Here is a 12,417-nt window from a genome sequence, read left to right as displayed (position 1 = left end):
CAGCCTGGTCTACAAGAGCTAGTTCCAGGACAGGCTCCAAAGCTACAGAGAAACTGTCTCGAAAAACCAAAAAAAAAAAAAAAAAAAAAAAAAAACCTTAAACGAACAAGACAATAGCAGCCTCCAAGTTTCCATTAGATCCCATAGCTGCTCACGTACATGCCTTGGCTCATCTGCCCCCATCAAAGCACCATGAAGCTATGCGTTTCCTCGTCTGCCTGCAAGCTAGTTATGTATCCAATTGTCTGTCATTTACCCATCTCTCTGTCCATCTACCTGTTTATCTTAACTTACTTATCTGAAACCCAGGCCTTGCCTATGCTTGGCAAATTCTCTTCCACTGAGCCCGACCCTGGCCTTTATCCTTAAAATGAATCATCTTAAAATAAATTGGAGACATCACGGTGTTTTAGCCTTGAGTAATGAACATAATAAAAATAATTATATTATAACATTGTATAAACATAGTATGTTAATATTAACAATCATTAGTAGAACATTACTTATGATTATGGTTGTTTTTTTGTTTTTTTTTTTTTTTTGGACAGGCTCTCCCTCAGTAGTTTCGGCTGGCTTCAAACTTGAGACAATCCTTCTGCCTCAGGCTCCTGAGTGCTAGGCTTTCAGGCACAAGCCATTACACTAAATTTTCAGCCCTACATTCTTAAATATAACGTCTTTGTTCTTAGAAATTTTACTTAATACTCAACGGAGGTTTTGTTTTTGTTTGTTTGGTTTTTTAATTTTAATGTCAATCTGTGTAGGAAGCTAGAGTCTTGCCACTTGAGAGAAAAACTGACATCTTACCTCCCAGCTATGGGAGTAGTGTGTCCAAGACCAAGTCCAGGACACACCTCTTTGACAGTAGCTTTGGTTTAGACTAGAAATTTAGCCTGACCACACCCATCTCTTAGGAAAAACCACACCCAAGTCCGTGTATTCTTCTAGCCAGCGTTATCACTGCCCTCCCCTATCTTTCACTCCCTGAGGCTTCCTGTTTCTAGAATCCAGGAAAAGGCACTAACTGTGGGAGATCTGAAGGAAAAATCACCCTTTGGGAAGGTCAGTCTGGGGGTTCTGGGGGTTGACTCTGCTCCTTAGACTTGGTGTCAAACCTCCCTATCTGCTGAGCCATCTTATCAACCCTGTCTGTTTTTCCTCTCTACTTAGACTGCATTTCTCCCCACACCAGAGTTCCAAGTGTCTGGTAAAAAGATAATAAAATAATAAAAGCACCTAGATAATCCCCCAAGATAATAATACTCCCCCCACCCAGCTAGGAGAGCTATCCGGTCCGGTGAACAAACCTCTGTTGTGCTTTGTAAGGAAACAAAGGGGTCTCATCTCCGAGACTGCGTCACAGGAGGGGAAATGAGAGGCAAGCTTTGCTTCACCAGCAGGCTGTTCTTGACTCTGTCGGCTACCTGAACGCTGGTGTGTGATTGTAATTGGATTTAATTTCACTTGTTGAATATTTCAGGGCTACAGTGTCAAACATCAGAGAGACAAAAGAGCTCAGAAGATGTCAGGTGCCACTGAAATCTATACTTTTTTGGGGGGGTACTTAAAATTCCAGGATGGAAGGCAGCCTGACGAGAACCACATGGTGTTTTTACAGCTATATGAGACTGACTGACTATACACACCCCAACTCTTACATCTAGATACTGGCAACTGGATGCCCCTTAGATGCTGTGAGCATCCTAGAGCAATGGTTCTCAACCTTCCTAATTCTGTGACTCCTGAATACAGTTCCTCATGTTATGGTGACCCCCCAGCCATAAAATTATTTTGTTGCTACTTTATAACTGTAATTGGAAATACCCAACATGTGACCCCAGTGGGGGGTCTCGATCCATAGGTTGAGAACCATTGTCTTAGAGGCAGGGACCATCTTACCCTTTCCTGATGCCAGCCCCTCTTTTAGGAAGTCTCACTGGAGTTAGAAGTTCAAGGTTTGTTTCTAACCCTCGTTTATAACAAAAAATCAAATCTTCAAGCTGAGAAATGACAGCTGCTGCTGTCTGAGGCTGAACAAGCTTTTGATTCCACACAAGCTTCCTTCTTCGTGTTTAATCAGAAATAGGTTCCGGAAAACCCCACCTCATTTTCAACTTGACTGCAAGGTTTTAATAAAAAAATAAAAAAAGAAGAAGCCATTTCTGAGAGTTATTTGATGTTGAGATGTTGTGTCAATGTTTCTAGCAGAAGCTGATAAAACTTTGGAGCACCTCTGCAAGCCTGGAGATTTGTTCCAGGGACTTTTGCCACAAACTCCGGAAGCACAGTATGATGCTCCAGACTCAGGACCACCCAGCGTGATGCTCCAGACTCAGGACCACCCAGTATAATACTCTAGACTCAGGACCACACAGTATGATGCTTCAGATTCAGGACCACCCAGTATGGTACTCCAGACTCAGGACCACCCAGTATGGTACTCCAGACTTAGCACTACCCTTCCTGGAAAACCACCATCGAGACAAGGTGGCACCAGGTACAGTGAGACACTAGGTACAGTGTGAGACAGCGTGCACTTCCCTGTTGCACACAGAAATCATGTCCCTAGCAAAGGGTTTCTGACTTCCATTTGAATAGGAAACTCTCCCTTTGTGCATAACTAAGGGATCGTGCCTGAGGAATGTTTGTCTCAGGTGAGCAAGAGAGCACTGATGCTAATGAGGCTATGAGGGCAGCTAGCCTGGGGCTTGCAGCCCAAACACCTTTGAGGTCAGTCAAATGGCACGGACCATATGTGCTGGTCCTGAGATGATCTAGATCCATAAGCCAAATCAACTGTAACAAGAGCCTATAACAAAAGCCTCCCCCATCCATCCAAAACCAAAGCAACAAGACACAACTGTATACCAGCCACAGTATCTCAATAGGCATCTGGGTAGATCTGCCATGGATTCCTAGGTCTCCATTTCACAGGCAGAAAATGGAGGTTGAGCATGAGGTTAAGGCTTAGACAAAACAACTGGCCAATGGAAGGGGTCTCTTGCTCTCTGGATCCTTCTTCTTGCTTTGGCTACTAGATTCTGTCCTTTTTCACATGCTACCCCACTGACTCCTCCTGACAGCTCACATAGTACTTATGATTTCATAGATGACACACCAAGGGTTGGGGAGCTCAACTCATTCATCCCCAAGTCACTGAGTCCCTGGATGCATCCCAGAACGATGCCCCTATTGATTCTCTGTCATACTGAGTCTTGTGATTTGACTGTGGCCAGCAATAGTGGAAGATGCCCTGTTGCCAAAGAGATTAGTGAAAATTGGGGTACCATCTCTGATAACCCTGCCTCTGAGACATCCCCCCTGATGCCCTCAGGCACACCACCATGGCAGCAGTGAAAAAGTACCTCCCATCACTCCTAAAGAAATGTCACACTCGGCACAGGGCTTGCTAGATGACCCACTGCCTGATCCAGTCAACCTCAGGGTGGTCATACCACTTGTATCATGTACCTACCTATGGACATGTAGCGTTAACACGCACAATGTCACATCTGGCAAATGAGGGTGTATGTTGTGGGGCTACCCATAGTAACTGCCCTAATTCTTGTCTTTTCTCATTGAATACCGATATGGCAGCATGTGTGCCCACAGAGCCCTGCTAATGCTCACACTGGGGACTCAGTGACATTTTCTGTGGATGGGTTATTTGTGTTGAACAGTTCCGAGCTGGCTATGGTGCCTGGCATGGCAGGTTAAGTAGCCTTCTTCCTTCCCAGGCTCAGAAGCTTGAGATCCACCAATGCACTGAAGATTTGCCAAGGCTGGGCCAGGGCTGAGCACAAAGCAAGGGCTTTGGCGAGACCAGTGACAGTTCAGAGGGAGCCTGCTCGCTTGATCCTGAAGTTATTCCTGATGGGCCACTTTAAAGAGGAACTTTCTCCCTGAAAGGATTAACCAGTGGACTAAGGCTTAGTCCTGGATTAGAACTCAGGACTGAGGTGGGAGGAACCCCCAATGGCTCCCTAATTTACAGGGATGATCGGAAGAGAAGAAACCCTGCACCACCCATGTCTGACTCTGGGGATTCTACTGAGAAGACAGCATAAAATATCATCCACAAGTTCTAGACAAAATGCCGAGATGTGAGGCTCAGCCCCTACTTTGTCAGAGAAGGGCTATGTGACTTTTGACAAGTCACAAGCCTTCCCTTGTCCTTAGCGTCCCTCCTTCACAATGAGGTCAGAAACTGAGGGCTTTAGAATCTTCTAGAAGAGCTCTGTCTAAATGCAGTTACTTCATGTCTCCTGCAGGAGACGAGGACTCTGCAGAGGGGTCCTGACATCTCTCCTTCCAGCTTGTGGTCCTGATGATGCTGGTCAGCTGGGCAGGCATTTGACACTCACCCGATTGGAAGATGTCTTAAGCCCATCAGACATCAGGAGACAAAAAGCCAAGACTATACAGTCTGCAGCCTTTGCCTTGTTAACCACCCAGTCCCACACTGTTTTGGGGTGGGAAAAGCATGCCCTTTTGTGGAAACAGCCTGTGTAAAAATTGCTCTTGAGTTGCCAAATTCAACCTCTGAGTACGCCAGCTTCTCTGGTGAGCATACTTCTTGCCTGTAACTGCATTCCGAAGCACACCCACCCCTGCCGCGACCTACCAGGAACCTGACAGCCAAGAGCTGTCGTAAGACACCAGGGACACAGACTCACGGACACACAAATATGAAACAAATGTCTTCGTGCTTACAAACGTAGGCAAGCTGACCTCCCCCCCACCCAAGTCATCTCTGTGAACGCTGGAAGTATTTGGAACACTTTCCCCCAGTACCTTGGACAGCTCCTTGCTGCTTGATGTAGAGACCCTTGGGGACTTTCTACTTTAGAGCACTCCCCAGGCTCTCGGCTTTTCCCCAGGGCTGCTCCTCAGAGATAAAGCCCTTAGGGGCTGGCATTGGCCATTTGGGAAAAATGAACAAGTGGCAGGAAGAGATTCTACATCCCATGTTTACTCCAGAGCAGACCTCCCAACCTGGGTTAATTCTCTTTTATTTAAAAACTAAACAAACAAAAAAACAACAACAACAACAACAAAAAAACCCCAACAACTTTAACACACTGCGGGTGTTTCCAGAATGCCTCTTACAGACATCACAATATCATCAAGACGGCTTCTTGTAGGAGTGATTCTCCCATTTAACAGATAACAGGACTGAAGCTCAGAGATGTTAAGTGACCAAATGGAAGATTGCACAGCCATGGAACAATCTTAGCTTCAGGCAGAAATCTTCAACAGGTCTCCACTATGCTGCTCGGGCTTTCCCCGCATGTTCTGGGTACTGTGGGAGGGATTCCCAGACTTTATGAAGCCTTTTGGGGGGTAGTCTGGTTGTGTAGATGCATCTGGAAGTGGGGCCATGTACACAAAAGAGGGGCACAGATCAATTGGCTATGCATGCAATCCCTCCTCCCCCCATTTAGGAAGCCACAAACCATGATGGAGGTCTCCTTGCTTTGACTATGGGCAGCTAGTTTGGTTGGCCCTACCTCAGTTTCCATATCTGGAAAGTGAGGTTCAGGTAGCTGTCCTAGGTATTGGGGAAGTCAAGATATTCCAGATACATTCTATATGCGGTAGTAGCCTGCAGCATAAGCAAAGAGACGACATGTCCCTCAGTTTCTTCTGGAATCTGGACTGGGGTGGTGGCATTGGCGATCGTGGGAAAAGGACTTCCTTTTGGAAACCTATGAAGAATCCTCAAACCTCTCTGCTGCGGCTTGCAAGGATAAAGAGTGGCCATGACCCCTATTCCATTCTGCCATACACCCCAAGCTTAAAAAACAAACTCCAAAACAAACCCCACTAAAAACAAGAGCAAAAATCCAGCCAAGAAAATCAATTCTCCAGGAAGCTGTTAATGCTCCTCCCGACCTGTTATTTGCACATCCTAGTTTGAGAGGGGCTGGACAAGGGGGAGTACGTTCCTTCACACCTGCCCTAGAGAGTGGTCTGAAGGGCCAACTCCTTTTTGTCTTCCCCACTATTGGGGCAGTCACTCCCTGGGCGCCCCAGGCTTGCCTACCAGCTCACCTTTGGGGTTCTCCCTCTATGGGGTGCCTCTAGAGCTCCCTTCCCAATCTGTGAATATGTACATGTGTGAAGCGAGGTTTGGGGCTCCCCATGAGTCGGACAATGTTTTTAAAGAGTCTCATCTGCTGCAAAAATGGGATACATCTCCCCAGGGGCTGCTTGGGAGACGGAGGTGGGCACAGCCTACATCACCCTCCTGACCCTCGGTTTGGTCTATGGGAAATCACAAGATGCCAAGACCCCAGGCTCTGTCCCAGCTGCTTCAGACTGAAGCAGCAATATCTCCCTCGCTGAGCACCTACCCTCAGTTTCACTGCGACATTTACGATGTTTGAAAGCTTTGCCAACAGATCTCCAGGAAAGGGCTACGTCTCTATTTTACACACGAGAAAAATAGTCTTGGAGAGGGGAAGGGACTCACCTGAAACGGTAGCTTTAGGATTAGAACCCCACGGGGAGTCCCTCTAAGTCTCTGCCCTGGGTGTACTGCCCTTACAAACCTTGCTTGCTCTAGACAGCGATGTCCCCCGTATATAGACAGCTGCAAGTGCTGAGACCACCTTGCCCTGAGGATGGAGGTGAGCCTCTTATTTCCTGTTCTTTAGGGTACAACCCAAGAGTCCTGTGCTAGACTCTAAGACCCAAGTGTTCACGAGTGATCAGGGAAGCCGGATCTCCTGGGAGCCCTGTCTCACTCTCGGACCACTTGGATGAAAAGCTGTGCATAGCAGGGACCCACAGAGTGTCTTCATTTGGCTCTGGGAACCATCAGGCACTCTCAATAGTCTCCTTGGCAGGAGAGGTACAACTTTCCAGATTGGAGGAGTGAGAACTGCCTTACTGGATTGTGCCAGTCTGTAGGAGCGCCAGGCTGATGGGGCAAAGTTGGAAAGTCAAGGAACAGCACTCTAGCAAGCCAGCCTTGCAGCCCCTGTCACCCTCTGGCCATGCCAGAGTCACCAACAGGGTCACGGATTTGAGGAGGGTGGTGGCAGGATAGAGGGGAGAGGGTCTCCCAGAGGAAGAGGTAGCTTAAAGTTAAGGCCTCCGCAGGTGCCAAGGTCTCTAGGGTCATGTATCCCCAGCCTCAGGTTACATGCACTCCTAGGGTCGTGAATCCCTGTCATTGTGACACGGAGGTTGGGGGTATCCGGGGAATGGGGTTGGGAGGGTCCTCTGCCCTTGTAAAGTTGGAACGATATGGCAGGACTCATCTGCCCAGGAGCTCACAGTCCGGGGATCCGGGTCTACCCCATTATCAAGAGAGCCAGGCCGCCAAGGAGAGCCAAGTTGGGACACACACAGTCGGAGCTAGAGCACTGGTCTGAGAGAAGGTATGTGGAATACACTGGGTCCGGGGCAGAGAACTCACCTGCCGCCGCCGGAGCCCGCGCAGTTCCAGGGCTGTGAATCTCGCTGATCACCCTGTCTCCCGCGCCTCCTTCTCCGGGGGCTGTCAAGCGCGCAGATCCAGAGCTTCGCTCAGCTCAGCGGCAGGATGCTCCAGGCTTCGGCAGCGCCTCTGGGTAGGAGCTTCCTGAGCGAGTGCTCCCCGCCCCCTCCCGGCCCCAAGCTCCCGCCTCGCTCCGCCCTAGCCCAGCCAAGTTCAGGACTGGAGGCTGCCAGTGTCCCCACGCGCAACCCGGCTCACCCTAGCAGCAGCTGCCTCTGCCTTAGCCGCTGTGCTAAGTAGTCGCTCGCGCCCGCAGCTGCATCAATATGCAGGGACCGAGCAGTGAGCGCAGCGAGGGTCGTGAGGGGGAATTTATTTCTTAATGTCCCTGCTTTATCCTATCACCGCTGAAACGAATTAGTGGTGACGTCCAACCGGCTGGTTTATGGGCGTGGGGAGGGAGACGTCGCAACCCTCATTAAAAGGGCCGCTCTGGGCTTGGAAGCATACATCTTTTATGTAACCTAATTTCCATTTTTTTCTATCAGAAAAAAAAAACATACACACAATGACAATTTTGGGGAGCCCGAAGGGGGCTGGATAGTGACCACAGCGAGGAGGCAGGCTGTTTTGGGCAGGGAAGGACCTAGCTGAGGCAGGTGGTTGTCTCTGTCCTGTATGGTGAAACATTCCTTAATGGGATAGGTAGAGCACAGCCCCTCCGGGCAGGGCAAGAAGCCCCTCGCAGAGCTAGCAGAAGACCGCCTGGGTTCTGGCTCTGGTTCTTGGGTGCGCAGACGGTCTAGAAAGGATGCCCGGTTCTGGTGTTTTTCAGGGCAGAGTGTAGGTATCGCTTCTGGGGGAGAGGGAGGTGGAAACCCCCCCCCCCCGGGGTCTTATTCTCCTAAGGCCTGGAGAAACAATGCCAGGAGAGGCCAAGGGCTGGGCTGGGGGAGGCGTGGGCTCAGAGAGCTCTTCCCTTCCTTTCTTAGGGGCTCTAACATATGGGTAACCATATAAACCCGTCTCTAAAGCTGTCTTTCCCTGGGCAGATTGCAAGGCGGTTTTGCATTTAACTGTCGCTGCTGCTCACACACTCTTGAGGGAAGGAGTGGGGTGTGTGTGTGTGTGTGTGTGTGTGTGTGTGTGTGTGTGTGTGTGTAGAGGGGGTTGCACTCAAGGAAGGAGAGGAGGATTCAGACCCAAACACGCCTAGACACCTGGCTACTAGCTTGATCTCCATTTAGTCTCAGCGAAGACAGTGCACACTTGGAGTATAATCGCACTGAGACTGAGAGCCAGCTACCCCTCCTTGTTGCTCACACATGGTCTTCAGATATTGTTACATGTCAAGCCCGAGGAAAGGGGCTATGACCTGGAGGGGTGCAGGAAGAGGAGGGGAGAGAAGCACAAGAAAAAACTGTGGGGTGTGAAGAGTGTGTGTTGAGGGAAGGCCTGAGAAATTGCACCGGCCTGCCAGGGCTCCTGCCACTTCCTGACTGGGTGTGCCAGTTCCGAAGTCTGCTTTCTGAGCCTCTGACATGGGTCTTGGGCTGTGGTGAGGCTGGTATAGTCAAATGATGGTGGCAAAGCCCTTAGTTTAGCATCTGGCATACAGCACCTGCTCTGAAAAGACCAGCCGTTAATAGTGTTACTGACCAGAAGGATTGACTATATGTCAACGGGTAAAGGAGGGTCCCAGAAGCGGAGGTTGGAGTGAGTCCTTGCAGCCTGGGCTCAGTCCGTCCTGGGCCCAGCTTCCTCCTCATCCTTTTCAAAGTTGAGTACTGGGCTTCCATGGTGTTGGGTCTCAACACTGCTCCCTCAATTACCATGGCAACTGGGGAAAATCAGGAAGCCAGGAAAGGAGACTGCCTCTTCACTGGGCTGGCAGTTCACCTGCTCCAGAGACTCGCGCCAGCTTGCTGTGTATGGGAGTTGGGGCCAGCAGAGGTCCAGAGGGGTGGTCAGTAGGGAAGGCAGAGCTGTGGCATGTGGGGTCAGGGCCAAGGCTGGGCTGTGCCTGAAGAAACAGAGTTGGCCCGCTGAGGGAGGAGGCAGAAACCCACAACCCCCAATCTTGTCACTGTTGCTAGGTGTCCTGGTGCAAGTGACGGTGAGTCAGGACCCAGAGGTCTGGAGACCCCGCTGCAACGACAGAGCCAGAGTCCAGCAGAGGAGCTTACCACCACGAGGACGTGGGTATCATTTCCCATTTTGCTGGTTTTGAACCAAGCCCTTTACAGACACACGGCTCGTGGAATATCACCAAAACGACAAGAAGTGGCTTCCTTTCCTCATTCGTGTCTGACAGAGGGGGGCATTAGATGCTCTGAAGACAGAGCCTCTCCAAACAGTGGGTAAGAAAGTAAATACAAGAACCCAGACCTAGGGCTGGAGAGATGGCTCAGTGGTTAAGAGCACTGGCTGCTCTTCCAGAGGTCATGAGTTCAATTCCAGCAACCACATGGTGGCTCACAACCATCTGTAATGAGATCTGGTGCCCTCTTCTAGCGTGTGGGCATACATGGAGGCAGAATGTTGTATACACAATAAATAAATAAATCTTTTTTTTTTAAAAAAGAACCCAGATCTAGGCTGGGGCGGGGGGTGGGGTGGGGTGGGCATGGTTCAGAGGTAGTGCTCCTTCTGATTGTGCATGAGAGCCTGGGTTCCATCCCCAGGACCCCAAAGTGCTTGGCCTCTCATAGAGAAAGGGGGAGGGGAATGAAGTCAGTCATTGTGCTGGGATCTTAGTGTTGGGGGGGAGGAGTGACTCTCAGCCCCGGAAGCCTCCTGGCTAATGTTGGGCAGAACTAACATTCCCAAGAAGTGCAGGAAAACAAGCCAGAGGATCTTGCCACCACTTAGGTGGCTCTGAGCAGGGTGATAGCAACAGTCCCCCAAATGCTCCTTGGATGTGGTGACCTATGAGGGTGTTATGGCTTGGTTCTACCAGAAGCAGCCTTGGGCATTTAGGGGTAGATGACAAAGAGGCCGCCTTTCTCGGTCTGAGAGGGGCTGAGTTGGCTGACACACATCCAGACATCTGCTCCCGGCGTGGGGTCTCACTCCAAACCCCTGCACAGACAGTGGGTGGATAAAATGTTTATATCCACCCCCATCAGTATCCTCCACGGTCCTCTGCTAAGAGCTGGCCCAGGCGAGCGGAGGGAAGAGGGACTTGGTTTGCTTACTCTATGTGGCTGCCACCGAGGGCTAATACATTACCCAGGGCTAATGAAAACACAATTATCTTCTTTTGGCTGCAGAGAGGGGCTAATTTAATAGGCTGCCATCGAAAGGCATCTGTTGAATTCACCCATCAGTGAAAACACTTGAAGGACCCTGGAGGGGAGAGGAGAGCGCCGCTGGCTGGCTTGCAGCTGTGTCCAGGCTGTGCGGTGCCTACAGCTCAGATAGCAGCAGCCGCCGAAGGCCCACGGCAACCCCAAGGTGTCTGTCTGTCCAGGCACAGGCACTTGCAGCCTCAGTTTCCTCACCCATGCAATGGGATTTAATTATTCCTCTTTCACTGCAACTTAGGGAACTTAACTTAGGTGAGGTGGTGGAGAGGAGGGGTCCCAGCATATTCTATGTGTTTAATAAAACGATCACTTCTCTTCCCTGACTGCACAGGCTGTACCGAGACGTAGTCTGCACAAACACTCCCTTTTCGGAGAAGCCGCTGCTCTAAGCTACCCTCCCACTCCTAATACACAGTACGTTCAGGAATATTTACAAATTCAGTGTTAGACTGGAAACATGCTCACAAGGGTGGACGCTCACAGCCACTACCACTCGCTACTCCAAGTCAGTGGTTCTCAAAGATTGCTGCTGGACAACTGTTCACCATCCCCTGGGAACCGCTTGACCATGCTCACCCCACACCCATTGGAGCAGACACTCAGGGCTGTGTTTAAGACAGACTCATTGCGAGTTTATGAGAATCCCAGTGTCAACCAAAAGCCAAACTCATACTTGTTTGAATATGTGAATGAAGGGACAACCGTTCATTTAGCCAGGGTTTGTGTATTCGACGGCAACTGCCTTATTAGACACCAACTGTATACACAGCCCCATGTAATGAAGTTCTTGAATTCTTTCGGCCTCTAATCTACGCCCACATTCCCTCACACCTCAGTTCTGAGGAATGCCCCTGAGTTACAAGGGTGATGACAGCCTCAGGGCTGTCCCTCTGTTGCCATGGCAATCAGAGCCTCTCTGTGCCCGAATCAACTCTGCTCCTCTCTCTGGGTGAGAGATACTGGTTTCAGCCACAAAGTTAGCTGGCATCTGAGCTCAGCCCTGGGTGTTTGCCTGGGAGTTGTCACTCCCATGCACATTCTATGAGACTCCTTGCCCATCAATCCCTTTTGCAGTTGGAGAAAGGAGGGGCCTCGGAAATGCTGTCTGGCAGAGTGGCCCAAACCAGAAAGTTCCAGAGCCATCTAGGAGCAGCAGCCCGTGGGTGGCTGATTGGTTTTTCCCTCCAGCTCAGGGATCATAAGAGGGGAAGCATTTCATCTAAAGCAGCCTTGGAGCCAGCAGGCTGGCAGGCCAGACAGGACCTAGTATTGAGAACATGGTTATCTGAGAGGCTGGTGTCCCTAGGGAAGGAGGGAGTGCCATGGTCCCTGCAGATGTTACCCCAGACACCGGAAATAATTTGTGAGACTCTGGCAGAGATCAGAGAGGAACCATTTAGAGGAGCAATCTGGCCATAAGGAATAGCATGACTTCCTCCAGGGCCGTGTGAGCCAGAGTAAAGTAGCTGGGAGTCTCTGGGCCCCAAAGGAGAATTTAATGTGAAGGTGGATAGCCCCGTGAGTTATATGCAAAATCCAGTATACAAAGGTTTCTCAGTGTCCAAAGCCCCTTTAAAGGGCCCCCAGACTAGGGGTCCCTGATGGCAGTTGGATTTACCAAGCTAGCTCAGCAGAGAGGCAGTTCCCTAAATTACCGACAGA

At 50.1% G+C, this 12,417-nt stretch overlaps 1 protein-coding gene across 4 annotated transcripts in view; it reads right to left on the bottom strand.

Moving 5' to 3' along the window:
• Nos1 (nitric oxide synthase 1) overlaps positions 1-12,417 on the bottom strand; it is a 160,121-nt gene that overhangs the window by 98,839 nt on the left and 48,865 nt on the right. For 3 of the 4 annotated variants that reach the window (XM_026785857.1, XM_005344337.3, XM_013349507.2), the window contains exon 1: positions 7,427-7,840. The exons of the other annotated variant lie outside the window; for it this stretch is intronic. The gene's annotated coding sequence lies outside the window, so the exon portion shown is untranslated. Of the gene's footprint in view, positions 1-7,426; positions 7,841-12,417 lie in introns of those variants that run through there. 4 annotated transcript variants of the gene reach the window in all.

The sequence above is a fragment of the Microtus ochrogaster genome, chromosome 2, assembly GCF_000317375.1.
Source record: "Microtus ochrogaster isolate Prairie Vole_2 chromosome 2, MicOch1.0, whole genome shotgun sequence".
Lineage (NCBI taxonomy): Eukaryota > Metazoa > Chordata > Mammalia > Rodentia > Cricetidae > Microtus > Microtus ochrogaster.
Note: the sequence above shows the minus strand (reverse complement) of the source record. Positions and strands in the feature narration are given on the sequence as shown.